Source organism: Triticum aestivum, chromosome 5B (genome assembly GCF_018294505.1).
Source record: "Triticum aestivum cultivar Chinese Spring chromosome 5B, IWGSC CS RefSeq v2.1, whole genome shotgun sequence".
NCBI lineage: Eukaryota > Viridiplantae > Streptophyta > Magnoliopsida > Poales > Poaceae > Triticum > Triticum aestivum.
In genome coordinates, this window is record NC_057807.1 from 449,606,851 (window position 1) to 449,621,433 (window position 14,583).

The following is a 14,583-nucleotide window of genomic DNA, read 5'->3' on the forward strand; positions in this document are numbered from 1 at the left end:
TATGAGGGTAATAATGACTAATTACAGATCATGAAATACCCCCTCCATTCTGGTGACAAGCTTTCTTCCAAAATTTCCCCTCGGTCCAACCTGCCCCGCTAGTTTAATACCCTGCAGGCCAAGGGTATGCCACGCTTATTTTAATGTCATGCATGCCAAGGGTGTATGCCACGCTTATTTTAATGCCATGCATGCCACCCTAGTTTGACTTACCAATGATTGATAAATTAGCTGGTGCACTGTGGGCGTTGATTGTTGCATGCAATGCATGATTAGTGGGAAATGGAGATATTAACTGAAAAGTTGTAAAGAAGGATGTGTTTGGATTGCGACCAAAGTGAACCCTAGCATAGTTTTGGTTGTGAGCACAACACTGGCTTTTGCTTGGATAAAACTCCACTACCAACTCTAGTCTGTTTTATCAAGCCAATGTTGGCCAATCTATTGGCAAGCAAAACCTCAAAAAAATTGGCTAGCCAACTTTGTTGTCATGGCAACCTTTAGCACAAAGCAAACATACCGCAAAACGTTACGAGAATTAGATTAATTGAATATAGTGTAAATTCAAGACATATTACAGCTCTAACCATGTTTCATCTGGTGATCAATCCATGGATGCGAATAAAAAGTAAGTAGACGCTAAAAGGAAGTATACATGCTCTCTTCATGAGAAGAGAGGGAGTAGTGTATAATCCATGGATGCCAATAAAAAATAAGTAGACGCTAAAAGTATACATGCTCTCTTCATGGGAAAAGAGGGAGTAGTGTATAATTGTGTAAACAGCAGGTGCAGCATAACTGAATGCTCTCTACAAAACAATCTTAGCCGTACAACAATTTACCATTTGCACTCTTGACTACGGATCTATAATGATTCAGCAAATTAGGCCCAAGTTAAGACTTACAAAAACTGCTTCCGTTCAATTATATATGAAAAATAAATTTAATAACAGATAAATTTGTATTCGGCACTACTCCCTCCATTTCTATTATTAAAATTATTTTTCATATATAATTCAACAGAAGCAGTTTTCATAAGTCTTAGCTTTATTGAAAACCCTAAAAAGGCTTAATCTAGGAACAGAGGAAGTAGTATACTACTAAGACGTACATAGCTGCACAATTTGCACAAAAAAAAGGTATCAGGAAAACACGCTCTTTGTGAAAACAAATTGTCGGAAAATTATTACTTGTGAAGCCCCTCGAAAACATTGCTTCAGTAATCTAATCGGAGAGGATTCCGAATCCCTCATAGGCTACTGACAAGTAAAGCTATTGCTGCGACACATGAAGAAGTGTGACAAATAAAATTTACCTGCTATGCTCTTGGGGAAAACCATCAGGTGAGACTGGCTGACCATGTAGCTGGTGAGCCTGATGATTCCTATCGAACTGCAAAAGGGTAGCAAACGCGCGGCATAAAGCCGGCGCGGAGAGATCTGCCGGGACAATGCTCTTGTAACTACCAAACGCCCTCGACAACATTATTAAGACCTCCGCAAGGGCCAAACCCAGAGACAACAGTCGAATCTGGCGCCGCCCCCAGATCAGCACGCGTTCAGTCGCCGCCGTCGAGGAGCTATGAAGGTTTTTCGCTGTGGGGTGGAAGGGTTAGGGTTGGAGAGGAGGCTAGGGTTTGTGTGGTCTTTATAGTCTGCGTAATCTTGCGTATCCTTGAGGCCTCGTTAGGCCAGACTGGGAAAGCGAATTCCAGCCCAAAAATATGGGGTAGCCCGCTCGACTATCTTCTTTTTTTCTTTTTCCTTTTCGCTTGTCCCTATGAAAATATAAACAGCCCTCGCAAAAAAAATGAAAATATAAACAGATGCTAGTGGACGATGTAATCTTTTTCTTTACCTCTTTTACCTACCTACTAATAAAGCACGGAGTGCTTCCATCGGGTTCACCGTCATCTTCTTTTTTTATGGTTAATAGCACAAATTCCCGTGCGTTGCAACGGGAAAAATGATGAGTTGTACATGAAACACATTTGAAGTTCATGAAAAATGCCATCTTGATTTTTGTTTTTGAGCAATGAAATTGAATTTTTGATGAGTAACACAATTAGGTCAAATAATCAGCTAGATTTATACTCTTGGAACTTTGAGCAAAATAATCTCGAAACAGTGGTAGAGAACACTTTGAAGCACTGACGCTGTGGTTCCTCTGTACTCTCTGTCTCCCCCCCCCCCCTCCCTCTTTTTTATCTCCTACTACAGAACATGCGGAGCGGAATACTGAGTGGCACACAAATATTAAAACATCAATACAATGTGTACCGGTCAATTTGGCCCTCTATATGTAGTTGATCATAACAATGCGAAAGTACCCATGTGAGCCCGAGCTAACAGGATCCCGGAATCTGTACCATATATTCATCTCGTGATCTGTGCTGCATCGGGTATAGCAGGAGGTATATCACTATTGTTGTTATTTCCTGAAATAGGAGTTGGTCCACAGATCAGATGACACCGTCAGTTATCGTTGTGGCGGCTCGGGAAGCGGATAGAAATTTGGGCCGTTGTGTCGCCGATTCTGGCCCAAGAGAGCTGTTTTGCTCATTTATTGCAGGACGGTTGGCAGGTAGTACGTGTCTTCACTAGTACGATTCCTATTCGTTTCTTAGGGCATCTCCAGCCGCGTTCCCAGGAAGGCCTCCCCAGGCGATTTTTTCGCGCCGGCGCCGAAAAAATGGCCCAGTCGCGCCCCCAAGAGCCCGATTTTCGCCGGCTTGGGCCGAAAACAGCGCCGGCGGACCCAGCCCGAACCCGGCGCGCTGGGGGGCGTCCGGGGGCGCCGGGGCGAGTTGTTTTGGCGCGAAAAAGATGCGGGCCAGCCGCGTCAGCGACTCGGCGCCTCGTCTTCCCCCAACGGCCTCGGTTCCCGCGGGGAATCAATGGCAAGGTTGCCGCCAGTCAGCCTTGCCATAGATTCCTCACGGGCGGCGCTTCACGGGACGGCGCGCCGACGCCTCCCCTCCCTCGCACGCGTACACACGGGCGCGGCCCGGCTATAAAAGCCGGCGGCCTCCACTCGCCTGTGCCCACACCAGCCCCGCCCCTCGCCGCCGTCCAGCCCCTCCCTCTCCCTGCCTCTCCCGAGCGCCGCCGCCCAGCCCCTCCCTCTACCTCTCCTGAGCCCGCCCAGCCCCGCCGTCGCCATGGCAGAACGCTTCCCCGGAGACGAGGCGGCGGCCAACGGCTTCGGCCGCCGTTCGCTCCGCGAACAGGAGTCCTGGCTCCTGTTCCAGGCGAACATCCCGGCGCCGCCGGACATGCGCGCCGGGCTAACGAGGTGGAGACTCAGCGCCGGGGGAGTGCCCATTCCCCCGTTGTCCGACGCCGCGGCGAAGCCGAAGTACTTCGTCGAGGAGGTCGAGATCGTGCGTGCGTCCCTCACCGACGCCCAACTCTCCCTCCCCCAGTACGCCGCTGACAACCACGCGACCTGGGCGGCGTATTTCGAGCGCCGCCAGCAGCGATTGGCGTCCACCAACGGTGCACCGGTGGTCGGCGGCCGGCAGAACATTGAGGGGCGCCACCTCTGGTGGGGCGTCCCCGGCCGCACACTCGAGGGCGTGCTCACGTACCTCGAGGGCGGCAACGACCCGCCATTGGCGTACCCCCCGGCACAGCACCGATGCGTCGGGCCATGGGTGCCAAGGAGGTTCGGGTCCTCCTCCTCCTCTTCCTCCTCCCGATCCTCATCGCACTCCTCCGGCACTCCGGCCCTGCTCGGCGTCAAGGCCGAGCCCGCGGCGGAGTCGCCGCTAGGCCGGCGCACTCGCAGCACCGGCATCGTCATCAACGAGGGCGGCCGGCGCGCCTCCTCCTCGTCGGCTCCTCCGCGCTTCGTCAAGCCGAAGACGGAGCCGGGGCTGGCGCCGGTGAAGACGGAGCTGGGGCTGGCGCCGGTGAAGGCGGAGTTCGACGATGACGACGCGGCCCTAGAATGGGCGCGCCAGGACTCCATTGCGATGGAGAAGGCGCGCCAGGAGAAGGTGAAGGAGCGCCAGCGCGCCGCCCTGCGCCGCTTCGAGGAGCGCCGACGCGGCCGCGATGAAGACGGGGTCGTCGTCCTATGCGACAGCGACGACGACGACGACGACGCGCCGCCGCCAGTCCGCCATGGCAACGCCGGGTCCAGCAGGGGCGCCCGCGTCAAGGAGGAGAAGGCCGACGACGACGATGGCGGCGACGACTTCAGCCCCTTTCTTTTTTAGATTAGGTTAATGTACTGAAAATGCGCGAATTTCGCCGAAATTTGCCATGTTTAGCCGAAATTTGCAATGTTTAGCCGAAATTTAGCCCTTCTTTTTTTAATACGCGTCTGGGGGCGGCCCTGGGGCCCGACGGCTGGGGACCGACTCGCCCCCAGGGCCATTTTTTGCGCCGGCTCACCCCCAGGCGGCGTTTTTAGACGCCCCCTGGGGGGCCAACGGCTGGAGATGCCCTTATAGGTGGGGATCGAATCCAGCCACCGGCAGATCGGCCGACTGAACCAACCTGAACAAGCTTGGCAATCCCAAATCCACCCACAGAGCATGTCTTCGTCGTCCTCCTCCGGTGGGTTCGAGCAGCTGTCGGCGCTCATCACCTGCCTAGTGCGGTGGTCGGGTCTTAACTTGGCTAACTGACACCAAAAAAATACAAATAGCATAGGTACAGTGCGAAATTAAATTCGGGACAGAACCAAGTCTTTAGGTTCAGAATAACGAGCAGTTCAAATAGGTCTTACATATTCCATGCATATACATGGCTCACTCGCAACCATCAACTGATGAACTACTAGACGAGGGGGGCTAACTAATCAGTGATCGCAATCACTTACACGCCATCGCAAATGGGGTGCAAGCTCAGTTTGATCCCTTCTTGGCCCAAACTGTCACAGTGTTGTACTCCCGTGGAAATATAGGAACCATTACCACGCCACATATGCGGCCATATATGCGGGATGGCAGCTAACATTTCACATATCCACACATGCAATCCAAAGAAGTTGTTGCTCGGCAGCCTATGTCGAGCTCGCAACGATGTCTCCAAAATGATCAATGTCATCCAGTACCATCTCAGAATGGCATGACCTCCTCGATCATGAAATCCGGCAGCTCCACCATGTTCCCTCTCATGGAGATCACTTCATATGCAATTGACTGGCGCAGATAGGTCAGCCGGCCCTGCAAATGTAAGTTGTTATCATTTCCCCTGACTGAGAATGATGTTCTATCACTAACAACCAAATAGTACTATTAGGGTTTATAGTAGAATGCTTACTGGTGTTAGCTCATTCCGAAGATATAGCCCAGTGTACTCCTTAGTGTAGTTAACAATGGCAGCCAACAGTCCTCTCTGCAGGTAGAACGGTGCATGTGAATCAGTTAGACAGTTTTATCTGAATTGTATTCAATTGGCTCTGAAGTCTCACATGGGTCCATGACCAACAGTGTTCTCTCTTCGACATCCACGACATAAAGTGACCAGCTTTCCATCATTGAAACTGGGAGCATCAGCTGCAAAGCACAAGTAAGCATTTCTCATTACTTCCACCTCTTTGCAATCAGTAGTCCCATGCTTTCTGTTTATTCAGTAAATCCTTCTCAAATTTTATTCACTTAAATTGCTACCTTCTTTTTCCACTGAAGGTGATATCTGAATGCCTCGTAACTCATCATAGTATTCATGAATTCGAAATCTAAGGTGTATGACCTGCACATTAGTGCCAGCTACAAGGACCAAACAACAAGACATGTCAATCACTCATTTGTATCAAAACATTAGCATGCTTTTCAGGGGACGTAAGTATGAACTCGCCACAAATCGCAAGTCGAGTATGTGTTGCCACCTGATTTCCCAGTCACCGTACATTCGCCCATCCTTGTACACAAGCATTCTTGACGCAGCTGCCCACCCGACTGATGTCAGGTGCTCATCAGGACCAAATTCATTCACAAAGTCTTCACCTGACATCACTATCAGATATGGTACAAGGTGCTTGTACCATTTTCTGCAGTTCGGAAACACATCCGACAGACATCCGCGTTAGACAAGCCATTAAAGAAGTTTTGCGATGTATCCTACAATATAATTAGCTCACTAGCTGAGATTTCTATTGCTGCTTCTGCACATTTTGTCCCAGAACTCAAGAACATTCCTGGCAAGTGGCTCTTCAGGCCAGCTTTTCCTGGGAACTTGTCTCCTTTGTCAGTCATCTCAGCCTAAGTTCTGCTGCTTTGTGACAGTTGTTCCGACGGTGTCCTTCAATACCACAGTTCTTGCATCTTGCTGGCTTACGAGGCTGTTTTGGTACATCCCCGCGTTCGGGAAAGGTTGTCCGCTTGTGCCCTTGCTGTCTGCATATGCCGCAGAATCTTGTTATTTTACTGAGACCTTCATATGGTGCCTTCTCCCTCCTAGTTGTTGGTCTACCTAGTTGCTTCCGTTTAGCTGGTGGTAATAACCTGACTAGCATATTTCCAGATTTTCACCTGAATTGCTGCCATCGTTGCCCATGGTAATTTGTGTAACCTCTATTCCTAGTAAGACATCACCATCTGATTGTAGTTGCTCCGTAACATTGCCATTTTCTGCCAACCTGTCTTCTAGTCCTAAACCATCACGGACCTCTGTGAACGGCTTCATTTCCTCAGAACAGTGCTTGAATGATGAGATTAAATGGCCGTACGCTGCCACACTGGAGTCTCCCATACGGACAAGCTCCATAGCTTGCATATACATATTGAAGTGCCAGAAACTAAACGGGTTATCTTGGGCATTGTCCCTCTGGTACTCAAAAAGATGTGCTGGAAGTATATCTCGAGCATCTCTGGTCCATCGTTTTACTATGTGTTTCTTCGGAATTTCAATCACATGGATGAACTCAAGTACCTACAGATATGCAAAACAATGAATGTTCAGTTTGTTCCAGCCAATATGTACAACATTCCAATACAAGTACAAATCCATTTCTGCCATTTTTTTTGTTTCTCACCTTGAGTACATGGCTGCATAGGAGGCTCATGTGCGCAAACTGACCACAGAAACAATCAAATAACTCTCCTGGTTCAATCACCTTCCATTGTTTTCCTCACATCGTCCTCTGCCTGTTCCCTGCTTATCTTACCACACAAATTTCGCAAAGCTCTAATGTTGTAGACCTTCGCAAGGTTGACATTGTTTTGCCAGAGTTGTTTGACAAGATCCCAGCTGTACACATCAATATGCTTGTGTGATGGCCAGTGGATCATCTGACCATATGTTTGCGACAGTGCATGGTTGTGCACATCTCGATGCTCAGCTATGTACCACCCATTGTCCTTGGACCGCAATAATCTTATGAGGGCAGGGCACTCACAGCAACATGGTCGTGTGTTCTCTACAATTGGCTTGCCCTGTCCACATTAATAAGAAATCATACTCAGTTAAGTTCTCCAAAAAAATATATGTATACTATATGTGTTCTTAACATAATATAACTTTTTGTCGTACCGCACATCCGCACACTATCTCTTGCATACACTTTGTCCGGTTCACATTTAATCCGCTCATTCCCTATCGAATGCCAAATCCTCTCTCCCATGAGTACAACTTGTAAAAGTCATAGGCCTCACCTATATCTGGCCATGGGCCGGGCTTGGGCCGGGCCTGAAAAAGCCCACGGCAGAAAACTGAGGCCCAGGCCCTCCCAGGCCCTATCATCGGGCCTACTTTTCAAGCCCAAGCCCGGCCCATCTGGTAAAAAGCCCTAAAAAGCCCTTAGGGCTTAGGACCGTGGACCGGGCCTCTTCCTTAAAATGCCAATATGCCAAGCCCAAGCCCGTCCAGGCCCTACTGATGGGCTCAAAAGTCAGGCCCAAGCCCGGCCCATCGGGCCTAGGCCCTGGATTTTAGAGCCGGGCCTGGGTGGGCCGACAGGGCCGGGCCTGAGATGGCCAGGACTAGCCTCACCCAGTGTGTCAAAATTTGTCCCTATCTTTGGCACAACAACGATCTCCCCTTGTTCCTCCGCATATTGCCGGACGGACTTTTCAAGCGTTGTGACCCTCAAGGAGCCCTGCCTGGAGCAGCAGCACCCACTCTAACTCTGCAAAACCATTGTAAATTGTAACGAGACCAAACAATTCAGAAAAACACACACCCACATTAATCAATGTCTACCTTCATCCAGTCAATATTTCTGCAACTATCAATAATGCATATTACTTGACATGCCATCCCACATGAATCTAGACCAACTTGAATCTATAGTACCTCTGCGTCCATCTCGGTGTTTTTGGATCCAGTTGTTCTATGGACTGCTCTGAACGGTGCACCTTATCACCACTTGGGGGACAGTCAGCGGCCTCTTCATGGCATATTTGGCGGTCCACAGTTGAAGCTGCGGGTGTTGGCATCTGGTACTCTACCGACGCCAAAACCGGAAACCGCACAAGCTCCGCCATGCTGTTGTTGTCATTGACCTCCTGTAGCAGTGTCCTAATGATTTACAAACACGAATAGCCCAGGCGAAAACCACAATCAGTCCAGAAAAACCGAAGTAGAAGCATGCAAGCAATCGTACCAGCGAGCAGATTCTAACCTGTTTATGGGCTGCATCAAGAACTCCATGGCGGCCGAGCAGCTGCTTACTCGTTGGCCCTTGTAATCGCCGTCGCTTGAGGAGAAATCCTCATCGCTTCGCCGCCTTGAGAAGAATAGCAGATCCAACTTTGCCAACCTAATCTCCACAGCGGCCCATCTACCTCATTTACTGCGGGGACTGCCGACATTACTGGAAAGCGTCGGATCTGATCCATAGATCAGGACAACGGCAGCCTCTCGAGCATACCTGGCCAAATGGGCCGGCCCGGCCCGGCACGGCGCGACCTGATTTAAACGGGCCAGGCACGGCACGGCCCATTCAGGCACGCTAAGTAATCATGTCGTGCCGGGCCGGCACGCGTGCTGGCCTCTCTGGCCCAGGCACAGCCCCCTTACTAAACGGGCTGGCACGGCGGCCCATTTAGCACGCCGACGCAGCTGGCCCAAGTAGGCACGTCGAGGCACAGGCGCAGACTACATCGATCGTTGCCTGTTTTCTAAGAAAAAAATAAACATCGATCGCTCTGGCTCGCTACCTCGTTGGCTGGAATAAAATAATCGTTCATCAAACGGCCGACCGTGACCATGGGCAGCGCCGCAGTGCGCCAGTGCGCTTGTCTGCTCATGCTAGAGTCACATCGATTGCAGGGATAAGGGATCGCATGCACGCACGTCTTTCGTTCCCTGGCTCTCTATCTCTGGTACGTATATGTAGTACGTGTGCTAAGAAAAAGTTAGTCGTGTCATGCCGGGCTGGCACGCGTGCGGGCATGGCAGCCCAGGCATGACCCTATCCGGGCCACGTGCCAAGCACGGCCCACTAAGCCACGTGCCGTGCCGGCCCATGACGGGCCGGACACACGGGCTATTGTGCCGGCCCGACAAAACCGGCCCGTTTGGCCAGGTTTGCTCTCGAGCCACGGCTGGGCCTCCCTCCGTCCATGCAGGACAAACTTCCGTTCAACCTTGGCCCACCAGTCAGGTGAGTATTCATTCATATTTCCTTTTTTCACTGTCTCACGTGGACCCGCCACATGCCTCTTTCATTAAATATACCGAATCACGGCGCTGTTCTGGACGGGTGTGATTCCGAGCTCTTGTGAGCTCGTGATCAATTGCTCCGCATCCATAACAATGACCCAAAATTGGATCAAAGTTTTTCTTCTGAAGTAATAATAGGCTTCTCTTAGAACTCATGATTTGCAAGTGGCGGCTGCTACAAATCAGCCGACTTATTTCCTAGCGAAAATAAGTCGGGTACCCAGCCGTCCGATCGAGCCATTGGATTCATTCAACTTACTCACGTCATTCTCAGGCAAATACAACGCCTCTGTGGCCTCGTCTTTCTCGCCTCACAGCCAACGAACAAATTCTCCGCACACACGAGACGAGATGCCTAGATAGGGCGGCTACGACGAGCTCACAATCGCAGCCGCCATGCCGCGCTCGCATGCCATTGCCGCAACGCTGCTCGCGCTCGTGGCAGCACCACCCCTGCGGACGGCTGCCCCCTGCATCACCCTGGTGCCCCCCTACAACACCGCCACCGGCCATGGCAGCTCTGTTTTGAACATACCTAAAGGAAATATGCCCTAGAGGCAATAATAAAGTTATTATTTATTTCCTCATATCATGATAAATGTTTATTATTCATGCTAGAATTGTATTACCCGGAAACATAATACATGTATGAATACATAGACAAACATAGTGTCACTAGTATGCCTCTACTTGACTAGCTCGTAAATCAAAGATGGTTAAGTTTCCTAACCATAGACATGAGTTGTCATTTGATTAACGAGATCACATCATTAGGAGAATGATGTGATTGACTTGACCCATTCCGTTAGCTTAGCACTTGATCGTTTAGTATATTGCTATTGCTTTCTTCATGACTTATACATGTTCCTATGACTATGAGATTATGTAACTCCCGTTTACCGGAGGAACACTTCGTGTGCTACCAAACGTCACAACGTAACTGGGTGATTATAAAGGTGCTCTACAGGTGTCTCCAAAGGTACTTGTTGAGTTGACGTATTTCGAGATTAGGATTTGTCACTCTGATTGTCGGAGAGGTATCTCTGGGCCCTCTCGGTAATGCACATCACTATAAGCCTTGCAAGCAATGCAGCTAATGAGTTAGTTACGTGATGATGCATTATGTAACGAATAAAGAGACTTGCTGGTAACGAGATTGAACTAGGTATTGGATACCGACGATAGAATCTCGGGCAAGTAACGTACCGATGACAAAGGGAACAACGTATATTGTTATGCGGTTTGACCGATAAAGATCTTCGTAGAATATGTAGGAGCCAATATGAGCATCCAGGTTCCGCTATTGGTTATTGACCGGAAACGAGTCTCGGTCATGTCTACATAGTTCTCGAACCCGTAGGGTCAGCACACTTAAGGTTTCGTTGATAGTTTTATTATGAGTTTATAAGTTCTGATGTACCGAAGGTTGTTCAGAGTCTCGGATATGATCACGGACTTTACGAGGAGTCTCGAAATGGTCGAGATATAAAGATCGATATATTGGATGACTATATTTGGACACCAGAAAGGTTTCGGGTGAGATTGGGACAATACCGGAGCTCCGGGAGGTTATCGGAACCCCCTAGGAGGTATATGGGCCTTATTGGGACTTAGTGGAAAGGAGAGAGAAGAAGCAAAGGAGGGGGCGCCCCCCCCCCCCAAGCCCAATCTGAATTGGGAGGCCCCCCTTTCCTTCTTCCTTCCCACCTCTTCCTTCCCTCTCCCTCTCCTAATAGGAAAGGGGGGAGTCCTACTCCCGGTTGGGGTTGGACTCCCCCCCTAGGGCGCGCCACCCCCCTTGGCCGGCCCCCTCCTCCACTCCTTTATATACGGGGGAGGGGGCACCCCATAGACACAACAATTGATCATTGATCTCTTAGCCGTGTGCGGTGCCCCCCTCCACCATAGTTCTCCTTGATAATATTATAGCGGTGCTTAGGCGAAGCCCTGCAAAGGTAGAACATCAAGATCGTCACCACGCCGTCATGCTGACGAAACTCTTCCCCGACATTCTGCTGGATCAGAGTACGGGGAACGTCATCGAGCTGAACGTGTGCAAGAACTCGGAGGTGCCGTAGTTTCGGTGCTTGATCGGTCAGGCCGTGAAGACGTACGACTACATCAACCGCGTTGTGCTAAAGCTTCCGCTTTCGGTCTACGAGGGTACGTGGACACACTCTCCCCTCTCGTTGCTATGCATCACCATGATCTTGTGTGTGCGTAGGAAATTTTGAAATTACTACGTTCCCCAACAGTGGTATCAGAGCCAGGTTTTATGCGTTGATGTTATATGCACGAGTAGAAAACAAGTGAGTTGTGGGCGATACAAGTCATACTGCTTACCAGCATGTCATACTTTGGTTCAGCGGTATTGTTGGATGAAGCAGCCCGGACCGACATTACGCATATGCTTACGCGAGACTGGTTTTACCGCCGTGCTTTGCACACAGGTGACTAGCGGGTGTCTATTTCTCCAACTTTAGTTGAACCGAGTGTGGCTATGCCCGGTCCTTGTGAAGGTTAAAACAACACTAACTTGACGAACTATTGTTGTGGTTTTGATGCGTAGGTAAGAACGGTTCTTGCTAAGCCCATAGCAGCCACGTAAAACTTGCAACAACAAAGTAGAGGACGTCTAACTTGTTTTTGCAGGGCATGTTGTGATGTGATATGGTCAAGACGTGATGCTATATTTTATTGTATGAGATGATCATATTTTGTAACCGAAGTTATCGGCAACTGGCAGGAGCCATATGGTTGTCGCTTTATTGTTTGAAATGCAATCGCCCTGTAATTGCTTTACTTTATCACTAAGCGGTAGCGATAGTCGTAGAAGCAATAGTTGGCGAGACGACAACGATGCTACGATGGAGATCAAGGTGTTGCGTCGGTGACGATGGTGATTATGACGGTGCTTCGAAGATGGAGATCACAAGCACAAGATGATGATGGCCATATCATATCACTTATATTGATTGCATGTGATGTTTATCTTTTATGCATCTTATCTTGCTTTGATTGACGGTAGCATTATAAGATGATATCTCACTAAATTTCAAGATAAAAGTGTTCTCCCTGAGTATGCACTGTTGCCAAAGTTCGTCGTGCCCAGAGACCACGTGATGATCGGGTGTGATAAGCTCTACGTCCATCTACAACGGGTGCAAGCCAGTTTTGCACACGCAGAATACTCAGGTTAAACTTGACGAGCCTAGCATATGCAGATATGGCCTCGAAACACTGAGACCGAAAGGTTGAGCGTGAATCATATAATAGATATGATCAACATAGTGATGTTCACCATTGAAAGCTACTCCATTTCACGTGATGATCAGTTATGGTTTAGTTGATTTGGATCACGTGATCACTTAGATGATTAGAGAGATGTCTATCTAAGTGGGAGTTCTTAAGTAATATGATTAATTGAACTTAAATTTATCATGAACTTAGTACCTGATAGTATTTTGCTTGTCTATGTTTGTTGTAGATAGATGGCTCGTGTTGTTGTTGTTGGTGAACGTAGCAGAAATTCAAAATTTTCCTACGTGTCACCAAGATCTATCTATGGAGAAACCAGCAACGAGGGGAAGGAGAGTGCATCTACATACCTTTGTAGATCGCTAAGCGGAAGCGTTCAAGAGAATGGGGTTGAAGGAGTCGTACTCGTCGTGATCCAAATCACCGGAGATCCTAGTGCCGAACAGACGGCACCTCCGCGTTCAACACACGTACAGCCCGGTGACATCTCCCATGCCTTGATCCAGCAAGGAGAGAGGGAGAGGTTGAGGAAGACTCCATCCAGTAGCAGCACAACGGTGTGGTGGTGGTGGAGGAGCGTGGCAATCCTGCAGGGCTTCGCCAAGCACCGCGGGAGAGGAGGAGGGAGAGAGGTAGGGCTGCGCCAGGGAGAGGTGAAACTCGTCTGTTGGCAGCCCCAAAGTCCTCAAGTATATATAGGGGGAGAGGGAGGGCTGCGCCCCCACCTAGGGTTCCACCCCTAGGGGCGGCGGCCAGCCCAAAACCCATCTAGGGTGCGGCCAAGGGGGGGAAGAGCGGAAACTTGCCCCCCAAGTTAGGTGGGTGCGCCCCTCCCCCAAACCCTAGGCGCCTTGGGCCCTTGTGGGGGGGCGCACCAGCCCACCTGGGGCTGGTCCCCTCCCACACTTGGCCCATGCAGCCCTCCGGGGCCGGTGGCCCCACTTGGTGGACCCCCGGGACCCTCCCGGTGGTCCCGGTACGTTACCGATAAAACCCGAAACTTTTCCGGTGACCAAAACAGGACTTTCCATATATAAATCTTTACCTCCGGACCATTCGGGAACTCCTCGTGACGTCCGGGATCTCATCCGGGACTCCGAGCAACATTCGGTAACCACATACAAACTTCTTTTATAACCCTAGCGTCATTGAACCTTAAGTGTGTAGACCCTACGGGTTCGGGAACCATGCAGACATGACCGAGACGTTCTCCGGTCAATAACCAACAGCGGGATCTGGATACCCATGTTGGATCCCACATGTTCCACGATGATCTCATCGGATGAACCACGATGTCAAGGACTCAATCAATCCCGTATACAATTCCCTTTGTCTAGCGGTATTGTACTTGCCCGAGATTCGATCGTCGGTATGCCGATACCTTGTTCAATCTCGTTACCGGCAAGTCTCTTTACTCGTTCCGTAACACATCATCCCGTGATCAACCCCTTGGTCACATTGTGCACATTATGATGATGTCCTACCGAGTGGGCCCAGAGATACCTCTCCGTTACACGGAGTGACAAATCCCAGTCTCGATTCGTGCCAACCCAACAGACACTTTCGGAGATACCCGTAGTGCACCTTTATAGCCACCCAGTTACGTTGTGACGTTTGGTGCACCCAAAGCATTCCTACGGTATCCGGGAGTTGCACAATCTCATGGTCTAAGGAAATGATACTTGACATTAGAAAAGCTTTAGCATAC

General features: G+C 49.8%; 1 long non-coding RNA gene across 2 annotated transcripts; it reads right to left on the bottom strand.

Moving 5' to 3' along the window:
• Positions 1-4,764: 4,764 nt before the first annotated feature.
• Positions 4,765-7,374, bottom strand: LOC123116394 (uncharacterized). Of its 2 annotated transcripts, XR_006457054.1 has the most exons (4): positions 6,988-7,374; positions 5,425-6,884; positions 5,274-5,348; positions 4,765-5,176 (listed from the first exon to the last, which is right to left on the bottom strand). It is a non-coding gene; the product is annotated as an uncharacterized lncRNA (long non-coding RNA). The 2 variants fall into 2 exon arrangements; XR_006457053.1 differs by having other exon boundaries at positions 5,274-6,884.
• Positions 7,375-14,583: the final 7,209 nt, after the last annotated feature.